This window comes from Zalophus californianus, chromosome 2, assembly GCF_009762305.2.
Source record: "Zalophus californianus isolate mZalCal1 chromosome 2, mZalCal1.pri.v2, whole genome shotgun sequence".
NCBI classification, from domain to species: domain Eukaryota; kingdom Metazoa; phylum Chordata; class Mammalia; order Carnivora; family Otariidae; genus Zalophus; species Zalophus californianus.
Genome location: NC_045596.1, coordinates 149,579,135 through 149,600,378, shown reverse-complemented (window position 1 = coordinate 149,600,378; position 21,244 = coordinate 149,579,135).

The window sequence follows — 21,244 nt, the reverse complement described above, 5'->3', positions numbered from 1 at the left end:
TACAGAGTCATGGTCATCAAATGTTACAAAAGCAAAATCTTTCTTTTTGCCACTGCCTCGGTCAGTCATGATCTCAATCACTTCAATTTTCCCATACTGTTCAAAATAATCTCTTAGATGATGTTCTTCAGTGTCTTCTTTAATGTGACCAACAAAAATCTTTTTCAGTTAAGTGCGACCAGATTCTCAAAGGAATCTTCTCTTGAGACAGCCCTCTTTGGTTCCACAACTCTTCCATCCACTTTGTGTGGCCTTGAGTTCATGGCTGCATCCACCTCCTCCACAGTGGCATACGTGACAAACCCAAAGCCTCTGGAGCGCTTGGTGTTTGGATCTCTCATTACCACACAGTCCGTAAGCGTTCCCCATTGCTCAAAACGGCTCCTCAGACTCTCATTGGTTGTTTCAAAGCTCAAACCTCCTATGAAGAGCTTCCACAGCTGTTCAGGCTCTTTGGGAGACTCTGACTTAGACATGACGGCGGTGGGAGGGGAGACTTTAACGATGCTTACTCGGCGGTGTCCACGGGCAGAAAGGAGTAATCTAACCAACGTATCTCTCTTCTGATTGTTTTTGTAGTTCTTCTCTGTTCCTTTATTCTTCTGTTGCTCTCTTCCCTTGTGATTTTTGACTTTTTTTGGGTGTTATACTTTAATTTTTATGTTATCTAATATGTTTTTGGTTTGTGGTTACCATGAGGTTCATATATAATATTCTGTGTATGTAGAAATCAATACTGAGTTGGTGGTCACAAGTTTGAACACATTGTGAAAGCACTACATTTTTACTTCTTCTTCTTCCATGTTTTATGTATATTATATCATATTGTATATTCCCCAATGGCAGGAGTCTTTCTGGGGAGATACCAGAGGTGGTGCAGTGGGAGCCGCTTTGGAAGGGAGCCGCCCTATTGGGGTGAATGGGTTGGATGGAGCAAGTGGTGCTAGCAAAGTAGATGGAAAGTGTCAAAACTGGCTCTTGCAGCTAGACTAAAGGAGGGTCAGAAAATTTAGACTCACCAGCACTTCTGTTCCCAGAGAAAGCTCCTGCAGATCCCTGTCCCTTTGACACATATCCTGAAATTAGTCAGTTAATTTCCTTCATATACACCCAGGCCCTTTAAAAAATATTGCTTCAGTGCTAGGTATCAGGAAGGTAGAGATGGTTTTCTACAGTCCTTTGGCTCTCCCAGAGTTAAGCCCCAAAGATTTTCAAAGGCAGATGTTATGGGAGCTTGTCTTCCTAGTGCAGATCCCCAGGGCTGGGCCTGCCTCTGTGGGGCTTGATCCCCCCCACTTCTTCATGCCTGTGATAGCCATGCTGATTCTAGGTCACTGTGTGGGGGACTACATCTCTGACCTTCCTGCCCTCCTCCTTCTTCTCCTTCTTCTTCTTCTCTTTCTCCTCCTTCTCCTCCTCCTCCTCTTTTCTTCTTCTTCTTCTCCTTTTCTTCTTCTTTCTTTTTCTTCTTCTTCTTCTTCTTCTTGATTTTATTCATTTATTTGACAGAGGGGAGGTAGAGACAGAGAGAGAGAGATTGAAAGTGCACAAGCAAGGGGAATTGCAGGCAGAGGGGGAGGGAGAAGTAGGCGCCCCACTGAGCAGGGAGCCTGATGCAGGGCTCCATCCCAGTATCCTGGGACCATGACCTGAGCCGAAAGCAGAGGCTTAACTGATGGAGCCACCCAGGTGCCCCTTCTTCTTCTTCTTCTCCTTCTTCTCCTCCCCCTTCTTCCTCTTCTTAAAGATTTTTATTTATTTATTTGACAGAGAAAAAGAAAGCGCACAAGCAGGGGGGAGAGGCAGAAAGAGGGAGGGAGAAGCAGGCTCCCTGCTGAGCAGGGAGCCCAACATGGGGCTCCATCCCAGTACCCTCAGATCATGATCTGAGCCTAAGGCAGAGGCTTAGCCACTAAGCCACCCAGGCGCCCCCATACCTTCCTTGATGTGGCTTTCTCTCTATGTCTTTAGCTCTACCAGTCTTCAGGTTGTTTTCAGAGTAAGTTGCATTACATGTAGTTGTTGCCTTGGTGTGTCTGTGGGAGAAGGTGGGCTCAGGATCTTTTTACTTCATCATCTGTTTCTCCTTCTTTCAGCAGTTTGAATATATTATCTCACTCTCTTCTGGCTTGCAAAGTTTCTGTGGAGAAATTTGGTGAGGGTCTTATGGGGCTCCTTTATATGTGACAAGTCTCTTGCTGCTTTCAAAATTCTCTACTGTTGACTTTTGACAACATGATTATAATATATCTTGGTTGGACTTTGGATTCTTCCTTGCTGGGTTCCATTAAGCTTCAATAATCTGGAAATTCATTTATTTTCCTTGGATTTGGGAAGTTTTTAGCCATTATTTCTTCAAATAAACAATCTGCTTCTTTCTTTCCCTGTTCCCCTGAGACTCCAATAATGCTTATATTGTTTGGCTTTATGGTGCCCTATAATTCCTTTAATTTTCTTCCTTCCTTTCTCTCTCCTTCCCTTTTTCCCTCCCTCTGTCCCTATTTCCTTCTTTCTTTCTCTTTCCTTCCTTCTTTCTTTTTTCTTTCTTTCTTCTCATTGATTTTTATTTTTGCTTCTCTGACTGAATAATTTCAAATGACCTGTCCTTACATTTGCTGATTCTTTCTACTCCTTGATCCAGTCTCCTGTTTAACTTCTCTATTGAATTTTTCTATTCAGTTGTTGTGTTCTTCAGTTCTAAAATTTCAGTTTTGTTCTTTTGACATAGTTTCTATCTTTGTTGATATTCTCATTTTGTTAATGGACTGTTTCCTGAACTCACTGTCCATCTTTATGGTAGTTAGTTTGTATTCTTTGTAAGATAAGTCATATACCTCTGTTTCATTAGGGCTGGTTTCTGGAGATTTGTTTTGTTTCTTTGATTGAATTATGTTCCCCTGTTTCTTCATGTAGCTTTTAACTTTGTTTTAGGTCTGCATGTTTGAAAAATGACCAGCTCTTCCCGTCTACCTGGACCAGCTTTATATAAGAAAAGATCTTTTCAAAAATCCTTGCTAGAGATTCTTGGGCCTCTTGATTCTTTTCTGTGGATACATCTTCTCTTGACCTGCACAGTCACATTCACAGTTAAAGATACTTGCTGGCATCTTTGTTCAGGAGCTTTAAATTTTTTGGTCCCTGTGGTTTTTATCTGCAGCACTGCAGAATCTCTGGAGCTACCACAAACTACTCAGCTCTCTGTTTTCAGTAGCCTCCAGGCTTCTAGAGGATGCCAGATTCTATCAACTTTCTGTGTCTGGTAAGACAACAAGTTCCATAGGAAGTCAGAATGTTGGTTGCATGCTCCACCATTCTTTCCCCACTGAGGAAGAGGCTGCTGAGCTGTACTGGCCTCTATCTGCTTTACCTGGAGTCTCCTGGACAAACATCAAGACTCCTAGCTCTCGGGTTCCTGGGTGGCTCAGTTGGTTAAGCAACTGCCTTCGGCTCAGGTCATGATCCTGGAGTCTTGGGATCGAGTCCCACATCAGGCTTCCGGCTTGGCGGGAAGTCTGCTTCTACCTCTGACCCTCTCCCCTCTCATGCTGTTTCTCTCTCTCTCTCAAATAAATAAATAAATAAATAAATAAATAAATAAATAAATAAAATCTTAAAAAAAAAAAGACTCCTGGCTCTCTTTTTCCCAGTAGCACCTAGATATCTACAGTATGTGGGTGGGTCCCTTTCAGTGATCTGAGACAAATGAGACAGAATCCAGTCCTTGAGGCAGCCCCCTGAGAGGTCAGAATATTGGATGCATGCTCCAACTCTTTTCCTCCCCTGGGAGAAATTGGGAGTTGGGAATTTTCTCTCACTTACTCAGTGCTGAGCTGGGAAGAGGAACTGTGTTGAATGTGTGCTCCACATTATTGCCTTTTTTCTCAGTGGCTCCCAACCTGGCACCTTTTCCTTTCAGTGCTTAGATTCAGACAAGACAGAAGTTAGTTCCTTGGGTAGCCCCCCAAAAGTTTGAACATTGGATGTATGTTTCAGTTTTCTCTTTCTTTTCTCAGGGAGAAGCCAGAATCTGGGAGTTTTCTCCTGATTGTGCCATGCTAGACTGTGGGAGGAGACAATGTTGAGTGAGTGTTACAAATTTTCCTACCGGGTTTGATGCAGCTATTTTCATGCTTGCCTGGGTTGCAGGAGGCTTTTTAACTGGTTTCTGGATTTATCACAAAGGGAACTGGTTTTTGTATTATTGTTAGTCAGAGTCTCTGTGGGGGCAGGAGGGTCTGGAGATTCCTATTCCATCATCTTGTTGATGTCACTTCTCAGGGCAGATCATTCTGGTTACAAAGAATTAGACATCAATTCGGTTAAGCAGATATAATTTAATAGAAGCCAACAAGTGACCATCAATGACATAGTGAGTTGTTTTCAACTGTAAATCCTAAAAGTAAAATGTCACGGTTGGTTAAAACTTGGTCTAAAGGAAGCACTTTCTGTGCTGAAAACAACTTAGCAATAAAAATGCTACTTCTAAATGATTTATGCTACATTAGGATAGCTGGAGATCTGGAACAGGGGCATAAAGTGCCTAATGGGAAGATCAAAGCAGTAGCTAGTTGTCAATTGATATGGAAGTATTTCAGCATTTTAACAATCAGGTGGATGTTGGCTGAATATCAGGCTTTTGGCTGCAAGTTCTTGAGGGTGATAGACAGAGATAGACAAATATCTTAGTGGCTGTTTTTGCTAGATGGATTCCCCCCCATCCTAAACTTTCCCTGAGAGTATAAACTCTGGGTGTTCCAACTCTATCAAGGGTCTTAACATCAGTTCCTCCACTTTGCTCAGACCCAAAGCTTAGTCTCTTGTCCTTCCCCAACCGGTGTTAGTCCTCAAAGCTGTTGGTTCCTGACATCAGCATTTGGTACCAAGGCAATCTCAGCTTCTGTGTTTGTTTGTCACTCTAGATTCAATTTATTCATTCTTCTTTATTTTACTTTTGTTTTTATTGCTCCTTGGTAATTTCCCTTATTTTCTTTCTGTGAGGGTAATAATGCATTTAAATATTATTTGTGTAATTAATATAGCATCTGATTTTCTGTGTGTGTGGATAGAGAATGTTTCAGAATAATTGGTCCACCACATTCCAGAAGTGGAAATTTCTATTTAAGTACTCTTTGTAATACACTGTGTTTTCTACCACTTGGAGTCTTAGTGGGATTTAACTAAAATCTTGGTAAAAAGTCATCAATCATTGATGCTGGTATCAATGTTGTTACTAATATTCTTTACAAAGACTTCCCAGAGGAGCAGGGACCTCTTATTACTTTCCTTGTCTGGTACAAAATAAAAACTAAGTAAGTATTTGTTGAAAAACCTTCCTGACTGTATTCTTTTTTATGTCATGCCTTTCAGTGCTCCCAAGATATACCCTTATTTTTAGACAAGCAACCTTAGTTTCCTCAGGAACACAGTAGAACTTTTCCACCACATCTTTATGCATGATTCCTCCACCCAGAAACTTCCTATAGTTCAGGGTCCAGTTACAGTTCCTTTTTTATTACTAAGTCTTTTGTATTCACTCAATTTACATTTCCTTTTTAATCAATTTAAGAAAAGACCATAAACAGAAGGTCACTGGGTATAGCAAATCTTTCAAACTGCCAACCAGAAATCTTGAATTTGTCAGGACAGTCTCTTTTGAATCATTCTATTGCATTGTCAAGCCATAGGTTCTTAAGTGGAGTTTAGAAATTGTTGTCATACTTCCCTGACCTCAATGTCTTCATCTAAAAAAAATCAAAGAATATCATCTTTAAGGAGACACAAGGAGAGAAAGCTTATAAAATGACTAGTGATTTCTTGGCATGTAGTAGAGAAGACATAAGTCAATTTCCTCCCTTGCTGGCCTGTAGTGATTATAATGTTAAAATTATTCTTCCATTTTATTAAATATTGCTTTTCATTTTGGCATTATCCTGCAACCTCCTGTAAGTCCTATTTTCTTAAGCAGTTTGTAAACTCAGATAGGGTTAGGTCTAGTCTTCCACATAAGTGGGTACTCTCTAGTTTCAGTGTAAAGCGATGAACGAAGTTCAAAACATATTTATTGATTTAAATTTAATATATGTTCTGGAATTGGAAGTTAACATTCCTTTTCTTTCTTGCTGCCATTGTTGAGGGTTACCATGCGCTTGGCACTGTGCTAAGTGTTTTATATACAGGTGTTCCTTTAATCTTCCTAACTCTCTGAGGTGGGTCATTTTATAAACTTTTAATTTTGAAATAATTTCTAACTTACAGAAGAACTTCAAGAATAGTAGAAAGAGTCCCTATTTACCCTTCACCCAGAGGTCCTGTTCAAGATTCTCCAACTGCCCCAATAATGTCATTTGTAGCAAGAAGAAGGTGTAAGACCATGCATTACATTCAGTTTTCACATCTCTTTATCTCTTTTAATCTGAAACAGTTCTTGAACTGTTCCTTGGCTTTCATGGCCCTGACACTTTTGAAGTGTATTGATCAATCATTTTGTAGAATGTCTTTCAATTTCAGTTTGTTTGAATTTTCTTCATGATTGGATCTTGATGATGCACTCTCCACATGCCCCCCCGCCTGCCCTTTTTTTTTGTCAGAATATCCTAGAAGTGAAATTGTGTTCTTCTCATTGTTAGGTGATTTGTCCCATCATTAGTGGCATTAATTTTGCTCCCTTGTTAAGGTTGTGTCTTGCAAGTTTTCCACTCTAAAGTTACTTTTTCTTTTTCATAATTAATAAATATTTTGTGGGTGGAGAAATGTTAAACGCACTCTGGGGCAATGTGAAATACTGTTTTCCTTCCACTTTTACTAGCTTGCACATCTTTTTTTTTGTGAATTATTATAAAATGTTACTAAATGGTGATTTTAAAAGTTCCATTATTATGTCTACATTTATTAGTTGGCATTCTACTGTGAGAAAGGCTTTGTCTTTTCCAAATGTATGTATGTATATGAGTGTGAACTCATGAATTGCTATTTTAGTCAATGGGGTTTAATCTATTATTATCATTATTTATTTTGATGCTTACCTTTTCCCAGTTCAGCCAGTCCCTGTTTCCTTTTGACATGTCTCTATTATTTCTTGAACACTTTATTACTTTCAGGCACAACACATTTTCCCAGGCTTATCTTTTTCTTTCCCTGTCCTAGACTTGTAATCAGCCATCTATTCAAGAATATCTCCTTTTGTTTGGTAGAGACTGGTATTTAGAAGCCAAGATCTGGGTTCTAGATGTGCTCATTTTTATTAGAGTGCTTTTTGTCCAGACCCTCTCAGTGGACTGAGCTAAGAAATTTATATATATATATATATATAACACAAACACACACCATACATACACACAACTTTTTATTTATATTATCTTCAATTCTAATAGAACAATCCTAGTGTTCATTCTAGTTTTCCTCTTGTCATATTTATATATGGTAGCTATATTTTAATCTATAGTTTATAGTTGAGGAAATTGATGCTTTGGGAGATAAGATACAATCAAAAGAGCTGTGATTTGGACCAAAGTGACCTGACTCTTATCCATTACTTGCTATTATTGTCTGCTACAGAGGTTGGCCTTATGTTGGAATTATCTGTCAGGGTCTTCAACCTACCCAAGAAAAAGAGAAGATCTTCAAGACAAATAAGGGATAAAAAAGGAAAAATAATAAAGAAGCCATAAACTTTGCATCAGAGGCATGAGGGCTGTGCTATTGCAGTGCTTGACTTCCAGGAGCTGAGACATGTGGAAAACAAGTCTCATTCAGTAGGAAAGGTCAAAGAAGATTCACTCTGTATAGAGTCCATGCTCAGAAACTTAAATGAGGGGATCCAAATGGAAATAAATGAGATAGGATGGTCTTTTTTATAAGCTCCAAAACTTCTCTAACTATGTTCCATTGAAGGAGACTGTATGGTACAGTGGAAAGAACATAAATCTTGGCTTCTGTTAGATGTGCATGGGCATCTGGGCTCTGCTACTTGTAAGTTATGTGTTATTGGATAAATTACGTAATTTCTCTGCATCTGGGTTTATTTATCTGTAAAATAAAAATAAATGTACCTTGTTATAAGGTTATCATATGGAGAAATGACATGGAGATGACAAATTTAAAAAAAGGACTGTGGATTCTTGGTCATTGTTAGTTCTGCTTTTTCCTCTCTTTTTCATTAAAAGAGAAGGGGTTTGACCAGATTGGTATACTCCTATAAGTCAAAAGAATTGTGTGAGGAGGGGGATGGGAAAAGAACAAGAGAGACTCAGGCAAGTTGCTGCTTCCCTAATGTACTACTGTTTTTCTTCAATCAGATTTGTATAAGTTGGGCCCCTCTGCCAATTTCCGCCCTTTCCCAATATCCCTGTGGGTGGCCTATATACTTCCCAAATCCTGATAGAATTACCAAGAACCTGATTGTTCTAGCAGACATATCATTTTTCCTTTGGTGAAATTTCAGATAAGGGTCAGGTATGGATATTCAGCCAATATGCACCAGATTACTAAAATGTTGAAATACTTCTATATTAATTGACAACTAGCTCCTGCTTTGATCCTCCCATTGGGCAATTTATACCATTGTTCCAGATCCCCAACCATCTCACAGTCTAGCATGAACCATTTAGAAGTAGTATTTTTGCTAAGTAGTTTCCAGACAGAATTTTACAACTCACTATGCCATTAATGGCCAGTCATTGGCCTTAATTAAATTGGATCTTCCCTATAGAGCTGATGGGAGAACCCACTGATATTAGAGGGTGAGAGTACATTGCTACCTGCTCCTTAACAACTGGGGGACTTCAGATCAGAGGAATGAAGGGACTGAGCACAACAACCCCTCTGTTACTGGCAAAACTTGCCTTAAATTTTGGCTGTTGTAGAATATGGTCCAGAACACTTTACCCTTTCACTATGTTTCCTTAATCGTATATTGGAGCAGGGCATAGAGTGAGGGTAAGATTAGAGTTTCAGTCTCTCTGAGACTCTACAGGCTCTGAGAGATGACTTCAGACCAAAACCAACTTCCAACCCCAGCTGGAAGAATCCAGCTGATTACACATAACAGCTCCTTCAACATGAGGATAATAAAGAAATCACTCTCAGCACCTGCAGAAGTTCAGAGAGGGAAATGAGACCTGGTTGTTCCAAGTGATCAAGAGACACATCTGCCTGGAAGGGGCTGTGTAATCAGGTGAATCCATTTATTACCTTCAGCAAAATTTGATTATGCTTGGAGTCTTAGGACATTCTGTGAGGAGAAGTTGGCTTGGAACGGGTCCCTGGCCACACACAGGGAAGAAAGATCTCAGTGCTTGCTTTCAAGATCAAATGCCCTAATGCCACTGGGACTAGTGCCCAGAAGTCCCCAGGGATAGCTTGCATTCTTCTTTAGTCTCTACCAGGTTGTCTACAAAACATGATTTTCCCCTTGAACAATTAAGTCTCTTCCTCCTCAAATTTCTTGGCACAATTGTAACAAACTGGGCTGTCCTTATCTCCATGGGTTTCTGGAAGGCACTGTGGAGAAAGGCACTTCTGCAACACTGGTCAGGAATCTGGCATGTGACAAATATTCAGCCTTACTTATAACTGTGAGCAAATCCTCAGCCTACCTTTCCCTTTCTCACTCATATCTGTAAGAAGTGAAGCACAAACACAATGGGGGGAAACATGCAAGGGCCAGCACTGTGAGTGTGAAGGAGAAATCCAGTACATTCATCTATTTCCAGCATGGAAATATAGGGCTCCAGAGAATAGGAAAAGGGGGAAATTCAGGTCAGTTTGGTGTGGTCAACATTTGTGGCACTCTAGTTCATGATAGGCCCAGTGAGGCATTCCAGGGACTTACTGTAGAGGGAAGATTCTTGCCCTCACAGTCACACAGGTCATAAGGTTATAATTTTAGTATAATGAGATAAAAGCTACAGTAGTTTATTTTTTATTTTTATTTTTTGTCAAAAAGAACCTTTATTACTTGTTTTTAATAGCCTCTTATGCTCTTTATGCTTTCTTGCCAGATGCCTTTGGAGCAGGTGATTTCTGAGCTGGAGCTTTCTGACCTTTCTGAGCCTTTGGAGGTGCTGCCTTCTGGTAGTTTAATGTACAGGATGTTATGGAAACTTGGTGCATAAAATTGAGCTTTGGGGGAAACAGAAAAGGATTCCTGGAGAAGATGATACCCTGGAGTAGAATCTTTAAGGATAAGTAGGATTTAAGCAGGAATTACAGGAAAGGGGGTTCCAGGAAAACTCAGTAGATTCACAGGATCAGGGCACAAAGGTATAGAAGAATATGGTGTGTGCAGATATAAACACATATTTAATGTATTGCTAAAATGTGGGTGTAGTTAAAATGAAATTGGAGAGGGAGGAAGAGCCAAGTTACAAAAGACCATGAATGAAATTTTAACCAGTGTAGACTTAATATGTTATAGAGGCACTACTGAAGGAAGTGCAAGGAAATGATACGGTCTGATATACGTTTTGGATAGATCCATCCAGCAGCCCTGTGTGCAATGGATCTAAGGGGCAAGATTAGAGTTAAGGAAGTTAGAAGGCTTTAACTTCGGGCAGTCAGCTCTTTAGGCAACACCTCTTTTGGCTTGCCCCTTACACTGAAACATCACTCAAGCAACATTTGTATCTTTGGGATAAATACCTAGTAGTGCAATTGCTGGGTTCACAGGATAGCTCTATTTTCAATTTTTTGAGAAACCTCCATACTGTTTTCCAGAGTGGCTGCACCAGTTTGCATTCCCACCAGCAGGGTAAGAGGGTTCCCTTTTCTCTGCATCCTCACCAACATTTGTTGTTTCCTGACTTGTTAATTTTAGCCATTCTGACTGGTGTGAGGTGGTATGTCATTGTGGTTTTGATTTGTATTTCCCTGATGCTGAGTGATGTTGAGCATTTTTTTCATGTGTCTGTTGGCCGTTTCTATGTATTCTTTGGAGAAATGTCTGTTCATGTCTTCTGCCCATTTCTTTCTTTTTTTTTTTAAATATTTTATCTTATTTATTTGACAGAGAGAGAGAGAACGTGAGAGAGGGAACACAAGCAGGGGGAGTGGGAGAAGGAGAAACAGGCTTCCCGCTGAGCAGGGAGCCCGATGTAGGGCTCGATCCCAGGACTGTGGGATTATGACCTGAGCCGAAGGCAGACGCTTAATGACTGAGCCACTCAGGCACTGCTTTGGCCCATTTCTTGATTGGATTATTTGTTCCTTGGGTGTTGAGTTTGATAAGTTCTTTATAGATTTTGGATACTAACCCTTTATCTGATAAAACATTTGCAAATATCTTCTCCCATTCTGTAGGTTGTCTTTTGGTTTTGTTGACTGTTTGCTTTGCTGTGCAAAAGCTTTTTATCTTGATGAAGTCCCAATAGCTCACTTTTGCTTTTGTTTCCCTTGTCTTTGGAGACATTTTTAGCAAGAAGTTGCTGTGGCTGAGGTCAAAGAGGTTGCTGCTTGTGCTTGTTTTGATGGATTCCTGTCTCACATTTATGTCTTTCATCTATTTTGAGTTTATTTTGTGTATGGTGTAAGAAAATGGTTTCATTCTTCTGCATGTGGCTGTCCAGTTTTCCCAACACCATTTGTTGAAGAGACTGTCTTTTTTTCCATTGGATATTCTTTTCCTGCTTTGTTGAAGATTAGTTGACCATAGAGTTAAAGGTCCATTTCTGGGTTCTCTATTGTGTTCCATGGATCAATGTGTCTGTTATTGTGCCAGTACCATACTATTGATGATTACAGCTTTGTAATATAGCTTGAATTCCAGAATTGTGATGCCGCCAGCTTTGGTTTTCTTTTTCAACTTTTAGTTGTTTGGGATCTTTTCTGGTTCCATACAAATTTTAAAATTTATTTGTTCCAGCTCTGTGAAAAATGTTGATGGTATTTGATAAGGATTGCATTGAATGTATAGATTGCTCTGGGAAGCATAGACATTTTAACAATATTTGTTCTTCCAACCCATGAGCATGGAACATTTTTCCATTTCTTTGTGTCTTCCTCAATTTCTTTCATGAGCGTTCTATAGTTTTCAGAATACAGATCCATTACCTCTTTGGTTAGGTTTATTCCTAGGTATCTTATGATTTTGGGTGCAATTGTAAATGGGATCGATTCCTTAATTTTTTTCTTTTGTCTCATTTGTTAGTATATGGAAATGCAACTGATTTCCGTGCATTGATTTTATATCCTGCCACTTCGCTGAATTCCTGGATGAGTTCTAGCAATTTTGGGGTGGAGTCTTTTGGGTTTTCCACATAAGGTATCATGTCATCTGCAAAGAGGGAGAGTTTGACTTCTTCTTTGCCAATTTGAATCCTTTTATTTCTTTTTGCTGTCTGATTGCTGAGGCTAGGACTTCTAGTACTATGTGGAACAATAGTGGTGATAGTGGACATCCCTGTCAGGTTCCTGATCTTAGGAGAAACTCTAAGCTTTTCCCATTGAGAATGATATTCACTGTAGGCTTTTCATACATGGCTTTTATGATACTTAGATATGTTCACTTTCTCCCCACACTGTGGGGAGTTTTAATGAAGAAAGGATGCCGTACTTTGTCAAATGCTTTTTCTGCATCACTTGAGAGCATTGTACGGTTCTTGTCCTTTCTTTTATTAATGTGATGTATCACATTGATTGATTTGAGAATGTTGGACCACCCTTGCAGCCCAGGAATAAATCCCACTTGGTCTTGGTGAATAATACTTCTAATGTACTGTTGGATCCTATTGGTTAGTATCTTGGTGAGAATTTTTGCATCCATGTTCATCAGGGAAATTGGTCTGTAATTCTTTTTGGTATGGTCTTTGTCTGGTTTTGGGATCAAGGTAAAGCTGGCCTTGTAGAAGGAGTTTGGAAGTTTTCCTTCTGTTTCTATTTTTTGAAATAGCTTCAGAAGAATAGGTATTAGTTCTTTTTTAAATGTTTGGTAGAATTCCCCTGGGAAGCCATCCAGCCCTGGGCTTTTGTTTTTTGGGGAGATTTTTGATTACTGCTTCAATTTCCTTGCTGGTTATGGGTCTATTCAGGTTTTCTATTTCTTCCTGTTTCAGTTTTGGTAGTTTATACATCTCTAGGAATGCATCCATTTCTTCCAGAATGCCTAATTTGTTGGCATATAGTTGTTCATAATATGTTCTTATAATTGTTTGTGTTTCTTCAGTGGTGGTTGTGATCTCTCTTCTTTCATTCATGGTTTTATTTATTTGGGTCCTTTCTCTTTCTTTTTGATAAGTCTGCCTAGGGGTTTATCAATCTTATTAATTCTTTCAAAGAATCAGATCCTAGTTTTGTTGATCTGTTCTACTGTTTTTTTTTTATTTCTATATCATTTATTTCTGCTTTATTATTTCTCTTCTCCTGCTGGATTTAGGCTTTATTTGCTGTTTGTTTTCCAGTTCCTTTAGGTATAGGGTTAGGATGTGTATTTGAGACATTTTTTGCTTCTTGAGGAAGGCCTGTATTGCTATATACTTCCTCGTTGGACCGCTTTTGTTGCATCCCAAGGGTTTTGAACAGTGTTTTCATTTTCATTTGCTTCCATGTATTTTTAAAATTCTTCTTTAATTTCCTGGTTGACCCATTCATTCTTTAATAAGATATCCTTTAACTACTATGTATTTGTGGGTCCTTTAAATTTTTTCTTATGGTTGACTTCATATTCCATAGCATTTTGGTCTGAAAATATGCATGGTGTGATCTCAATCTTTTTGTACTGGTTGAGACCTCATTTGAGACCCAATATGTGATCTATCCTGGAGAATGTGCCCTTGCAAAGAATGTGTATACTGCTGCTTTAGAATGAAATGCTCTGAAAATATCTGTTAAGTCCATTTGGTCTAGAGTGTCATTCAAAGCCCTTGTTTCCTTGTTGATCTTCTGCTTACATGATCTGTCCATTGCTGTGAGTGGGGTGTTAAAGTCCCCTACTCTTATTATATTATTATCATGAGTTTCTTTAATTTTGTTATTTGGTTTATATATTTGGTTGCTCCCAAGTTAGGGGCATAAATATTTACAATTATTAGATCTTGTTGGATAGACCCCTTTATTATGATATAGTGTCCTTCTTAATCTCTTATATCAGTTCTTTGGTTTAAAATCTAATTTGACCGATATAAGGATGGCTACTCCAGCTTTCTTTTGATGTCCATTAGCATGATAAATTGTTCTCCATCCCCTCACTTTCAACCCGGACGTCTCTTTGGGTCTAAAACTAGTCTCTTGTAAGCAGCATATTGATGGGTCTTGTTTTTTTAATCCATTCTGATACCCTATGTCTTTTGATTGGAGGATTTAGTCCATTTACTTTTGGAGTAATTATTGAAAGATATGAATTTAGTGCCATTGTATTACCTGTAAAGTCACAGTTCCTGTAGATTGTCTCTGTTCCTCTCTGGTCTTTGTTACTTTTGGTCTCTCTCTCCACTCAGAGGGTCCCCTTTAAAATTTCTTGCAGGGCTGGTTTAGTAAACTAAATTCCTTTAGTTTTTGTTTGTCTTAGAAACTCTCTCTCCTTCTATTCTGAATGACAGCTTTGCTGGATAAAGTATTCTTGGCTGCATATTTTTCCCATTTAACATGTTGAATATATCATTCCAGTCCTTTCTGGCCTGCCAGGTCTCTGTGGACAGGTCTGCTGCCAACCCTATGTGTCTACCCTTGTAGGTTAAGGACCTCTTGTCCCAAGCTGCTTTCAGGGTTTTCTCTTTATCTTTGTAATTTTCAAGTTTTATTATAATATGTTGACGTGTTGATCTGTTTTTGTTGATTTTGAGGTAAGTTCTCTGTGCCTCTTGGACTTGAATGTTTGTTTCCTTCCCCAGATTAGGGAACTTCTCAGCTATAATTTGCTCAAATAAACCTACTGCCTCTTTTGCTTGCTCTTCATCTTCTGGGACCCCTGTAATATGGATATTATTTCGCTTTGCTGAGTTCCCTAAGTCTACCTTTGTGATCTACTAGTTTTCTTTCCCTCTTCTTTTCAGCTTATTTTCCATCATTTTATCTTCTATATCACTGATTTGCTTTTCTGCTTCATTCATCCTTGTTTTAATGACTTCCACTTGGGACTGCATCTCAGTAATAGCACTTTTAATTTGGGCCTGGCTAGATTTTAGTTCTTTTATCTCCTCAGTAAAGGGATACTCTAGTGTCTGCTATGCTTTTTGCAAGCCCAGCTAGTATCTGTATAATCACTGTTTTAAATTCTAGTTCAGACATCTTACTTATATTTGTATTGATTAAATCCCTGGCTGTAAGTACTACTTCTTATTCTTTCTTTTGGGGTGAATTTCTCCGTCTTGTTATTTTGTCCAGAATAGGAAAAGAAAAACAACAAAAACAACAATAACAACAACAACAAAACTAAAAAAAGACTAGATCCTGGGTGTGTTTTGGTCTGCTTGTTAAAAGAAACTAGATCCTCAAATAAGAAAGAAAAACATATATGTAAAATACAATGAAAGGAAAGAAAAAATAAAAAATATAAAGTATATATAAAAATACAAATTAAAAAGTAATAAAAAAATTGAAAAAATAAAATAACTGAAAAAAATAATACTAAAAGACTAAAGAATAAAAATACAAAGAATGCTATATACTGTTTTCCCTAGAGCTGAAGCTTTGCAGCCCTCTATGATCAGTAAACCTGATGTGAAGGAGTTGTTTGTGCGTTTCTTCTGGGGGAGGGGTCTGTTACTCTGATTCTCAGGTAGACTTGCCTAGTGGCAATGCTTCCCCAGGGTACAGGGAGGCAGGGCTTGGTATAAACAGGTCTGGGCTTCACTAGGTGGCGCTGTTTTGCTCCCTGAAGGCTTTCAGCACTGATGAGTGGGAAGAGCCTTGCTCTCTAGCCCTGGAGCTGAAAATTCGTGCCCCCCGCCCCCCGCCCCTCGCCCTTTAGTGAGCCCTCACAGAAAAGTAATCACTCTTAGTCTCCCTGGTTTCTGTCAGAACTCTATGTTCACCCAGCCTGTGATCAAGCTTTTTTTTGTCTTGGGCATGGGACTGAGTTTCAAAACTCCAAATTTTTGGAGCAGTGTGGACTGGTGCTGTTACTTTGGTGGGGGGCAGGTGAAGGGTGGGGATGGGGGGGCAGAAGGAATCTCTTCAAGCTTCTGCCTTTTGCTGGACCCATCCCAGGAAAGCTATCACACAAATGTGCAGTGGTTCACAGTTTACGGCAACGCAGAGCAGAAAGCCGGCACCTAGACTCGCTGTTCTCATCCGGCTTCCCTGCTCCTATACCTGAGATCTCTGAGGCACTCAGGCACCACGCATTCTTCTTGCCACCCCGAAGATCCCAGATGCCACTGTCACACCTGGGATTCCACCCGCTTCACCACCTGAGCACCTTTAAGCAAGGCATGGCCCCCACTGTAGCAGACTTCTAAAAAAGTTCCAGTTCTACCCTCTGCTGCTTATTATAATGCTTTGCAGTAACCTCCTAAACCAGGCTCTCTTCTCTCTGCCATATCCTCAGTTCTATCACACCAGATTCAAGTTTCTGAAACTCCTACCTTCCAAATGGTGGTCACTTTTCTACTTGTAGACTTGCAGCATTAGTTTACTCAGATCTCTGATTGATTTCTCAGGTGTTCAGAATGATTTGATAACTATCTAGTTGTATTCAAGGGATGAGACAAACTTAGGGTCCCCCTATACCTCCACCATCTTATCTCCTCCTCCAAATTTGGAATATTCTATGTCAGCTTGGTTGCAGCAACGGTGACTCTGTGAGAGCCTCTCATGCCCTGCTGGAGTGTATACACAGTTGGGAGTATTTTATGCTCACAATTACACTGGTGTGTGTTTGTCCAGAGAATAGTGTTTCTAATTGATATGAACTTGAAGTCCACACATCTTACACTGATTTTCCTTGGTTTGTGTCCTAAGACATGCTTCCCAAAGTTGAAATAATATTGAAACTTATCAGGTGGGTGGATACTCTAGTGTTTTCTATGCTTTTTGCATGTATAAAGGGATACTCTAGTGTCTTCTATCTCTTCTTCTATATCACCATATATCCATGGTGATATATCTTATCATCCTTAAAGTCAGGAAAGCTCCGCATGGTACCCAACAATGTCTTTATCATAGGGTGTTATAAGATGTGGATGATCTCCTCCCCGGCTGAGTTACGCATGATTTGTGAGCTTCATAGCAGTCTTTTATGATTCTTTATATTTCTGTGGCATCAGTTGTGATGTCTCCTCTTTCATTTATAATTTTATTTGAGTTCTTTGCCTTTTCTTCTTGATTATTCTAAGTAATGGTCAATTTTGTATACCTTTTCAAAAAACCAACTCTTAAGTTTTGTTATCTTTTTTATTTTTCTAGTCTCTTTCTATTCTAATATTTTTAATTTCCTTCCTTCTGCTGACTTTGGGCTTAGTTTGTTATTCTTTTTCTAACCCCTTGAGGTGTAAAGTTGGGTTGCTTATTCATATTATCACTTAGTGATCTTTTGTTTACTTAAAAAAAAACGCTTTAGCATTTTTTGGAAGGCAAACCTGGTGGTGATGGACTCCCTCAGACTTTGTTTGGTAATGCCTTTATTGCTCCTTCATTTCTAAAGGAAAGCTTTGCTGGTTATAATATTGGTTGGCTGTTTTTTTAAAAATATTTTATTTATTTATTTGACAGAGACAGAGATAGCGAGAGCAGGAACACAAGCAGTGGGAGTGTGAGAGGAAGAGCCGGCTCCCTGCTCGGTGGGATCCTGATGTGGGACTTGATCCCAGGACCCTGGGATCATGACCTGAGCTGAAGGCAGATGCTTAACAACTGAGCCACTCAGGCGCCCCCTTTTTTTCTTTTCTTTCTGCCCTTTGAATATGTCATTCCACTCCCTCTTGGCCTGGAAGGTTTTTGCTGAGAATCTGGTGATAGTCTTATGGGAATTCTCTTGTATGTCATAAGTCTTTTTTCTCTTGCTGCTTAAAAAATTCTCTCCTTGTCTTCGACTTTTGACAATTTGATTACAAATTTTGGGGTAATCTTCTTTAGGTTGATTTTGCTTCAGGCCTTATAAGCCTCAACCAGCTGGGTTTTCATATCCCTCTCAAGGTTTGTGAAATTTTTAGCCTTTATTTCTTTAAATAAACTTTCTACCCCTTTCTCTTTCTCTACTTCTTTTTTTTAAATAATTTTTTATTGTTATGTTAATCACCATACATTACATCATTAGTTTTTGATGTAGTGTTCCATGATTCATTGTTTGTGCATAACACCCAGTGCTCCATGCAGAATGTGCCCTCTTTAATACGCATCACCAGGCTAACCCATCCCCCCACCCCTCTCTCTCTCTACTTCTTCTGAGACTCTCATAATTCATATATTTGTTCCCTTAATAGTGCTTCATATGTCCCATATGTTTATTCATTGTTTTTCATTGTTTTTCTTTTTATTTCTCTGTCTGATTTCAAATGACCTATGTTCAGGTTCACTCATTCTTTCTTTTGCATGATTGAGTCTCCTTTTAAATCTCTCTATTGAATTTTGCATTTCTGTCATTGTATTCTTCAGGTCCAAGAGTTCTGTTTGATTCTTTTTATGGTTTCTATTTTTTTTCTTTTCTTCTTAGAAACAGTTTACTTCCCATGAACCTTATGTCCATTTTGTTTGCTTTTGTGGAAGAGCAACTTAAGACCACTCAGTGGTTGCTCTTTTATGGTTTCTATTTCTTTATTAAACTTCTGAATTTGTTCATGCATTGTTTTCTTGTTTTCTTTTTTTTAAGGTTTTATTTATTTATTTGACAGAGAGAGACACAGTGAGAGAGGGAACACAAGCAGGGAGAGTGGGAGAGGGAGAAGCAGGCTTCCTGCAGAGCAGGGAGCCCAGTGCGGGGCTCAATCCCAGGACCCTGGGATCATGACCTGTGCCGAAGGCAGACACTTAATGACTGAGCCACCCAGGCACCCCTTCCTGTTTTCATTTAGTCCTCTGTGGTTTTTTGCATCTCATTGAGCTTCTTCAAGATGATAACTTTGAATTTTTTGTAAGGCATTTTGTAGATCTCCATTTCCTTAGGGTTGGTTACTAAAGATGTATTAGTATTCTTTGGTGGTGTAATATTTGCCTGATTCTTTGTGGTCCATGTAGCCTTGTATTTGTATTTGCGCATTTGAAGGAGCAAACACCTCTTCAAGTCTTTATAGACTGTTTTCAGCAGATAAAGATTTTCTTATTTGGGATGGTATTGTCTTCAGGGTCAAAGTTGAGCACTGAGCAGAGTTAGAGTCAGTTCACATGGCTGCTATTGGATGTATAGTGGGATGCATAGTTGGCAGGCCTGTCACCTGGTGCTTGGATGGACGTGGATTATGTCTGGTCCCTGGATGGACAGGTCTGTCTGCAGGACTTTAGTCAGTGAGCTGGTGCTGATACAAGGGTCAACTTCAAGGTCCATAGATGGTGGGGCTGTTATCAGGTGTACAGATGGTGTGGCTCCCTTATGGTTCCTGAGGGGAGCTCCTGGTAGGTCACTGAGTGGGAAGAATTTGTTTTGGACCATGGCTAAGAGGCCTGAACTAACAGGGCTGCTTCATGGTCCACAGCTGGGACCCAAATCTATAGGCCTGTTTCCAGGCCACAGGCTGGCATGGCTTCTGCTAGGTTTCTGGGTAAACAAAACTGCCCTTAGACTCAGCTAAGTGGTTCTGGAGCCTGATCATGTGGCTGCTTCTGGATCTGCAGTCAGGCTGATGTTGGTAGGCCTGCTACTTGGGACACAGATGGATGTGTCTCCCTCTGGGTCCCCAGGCAGGCAGGATCACTCTTGGACCATGTCTGAGAGTGACTGGATCTGGGTTATGGGGCCCCTTTAAGATCCACAGTCAGACTGATTCATGAGCCTATCTCCTAGGGCACAGATGGATGTGTTCCCTGGTGGACTCCTGGTAGACTAGCAGAAGGGTTCCCAGCCCGCTGCTGTGGGAGGCTGGAGCTGAGTTACAGGGCCATAACTTGTTTCAGGATCTACAGTTGGATTGACATTGGGAAGCTCACCTTGGGACATGGATGTGTGCCTGTGAGGACAGGACTGGTGGCTAAGAGGGACTGGAGGTGGGTCATGAGTCATTTCAGGTTTCATAGTTGGAATTGAGGTCAGTAGACCTGTTATCTGGGGTATGAGTATGTATGACTCCTGATGTGCCCCTTGGCAATGGTGCTTGTGGCAGGACCAAAGTCAAATGGAGCTGTAGCTAAGATCCCCAGGGCATGGGGTCATTTCTAGGTCTGTAGTTGGGACCACAGTCAGTGAATCTGCCAACTGGGCACGGGCCTGTTTTCACAAAAATAGCCCTCCATGGTCTAGGGCTCCACTGGGGTTTCACAGTCTACCACCTAGATCCTAAAGCTCCCACCAATGTACTTTTCTCTGTGGCTGGCTGCCAAATTTTTGTTGCTGTGGGATGCAGTAGGGGACCTCCTATTCCTCCATCTTGCTGATTTCACTCTCAGTTATGTGCTTCGTGAGTCAGGGTATGTTTTGTCAGTCTGGTTTCCATTTCAATTCTTAGTCATCTCAACAATCTAGCTATCAGTAGGGAAAATTTTCATCTTCCTGCCCTCTGTCTTCCCTTCCTGCTAGCCTCTTTATCATTCTGGATCCCATACAGATTACTACATTACACCTTCCTAAAGTCTATGACTTCATATTACCCTGGAGGAATGATTTCTATTTATTTTATCTCCCTTACTAGATAATAAGTTCCTTATAGTCATGGAATTAGTATTGCTCTTTCTCTCTATATGAATATAGTGTAATATGTGAAGATAAAAAAAAATTTTTTTTTTAGTAGGCTCCATGCCCAACATGGGGCTCAAATTCATGACCCTGAGATCAAGAGTCACATGTTCGACTGACTGAGGCATCCAGGTGCCCCAAGATAAAAATATTAAAAAAATATTTTTTAGCAGTATCAATCTTTAGAATAGTTTTAGATGTATAAAAAAGTTGTAAAAATGGTACAGAAAGTTTCTACTTATTCAGTTTCAACAACTATTTCTTGAGCTTTTATCATGAGTAAGCAATGGTTCAAAGATATCAGGCTGATAGGGACAGAATAAATTAAAATATGATGTGGTAAGTACATTGTTTGAGGTTTACATGACTACTTCAGGAATATAGAAGGTCACTGTCTAACCATGTGGATGATAGAGCCTGGAAAGGGCAGGAGAGTCTCAAAAAGCATCACCAACCTGATACTCAAATTTGAGTCTTAAGGTAAATTTTGGACAA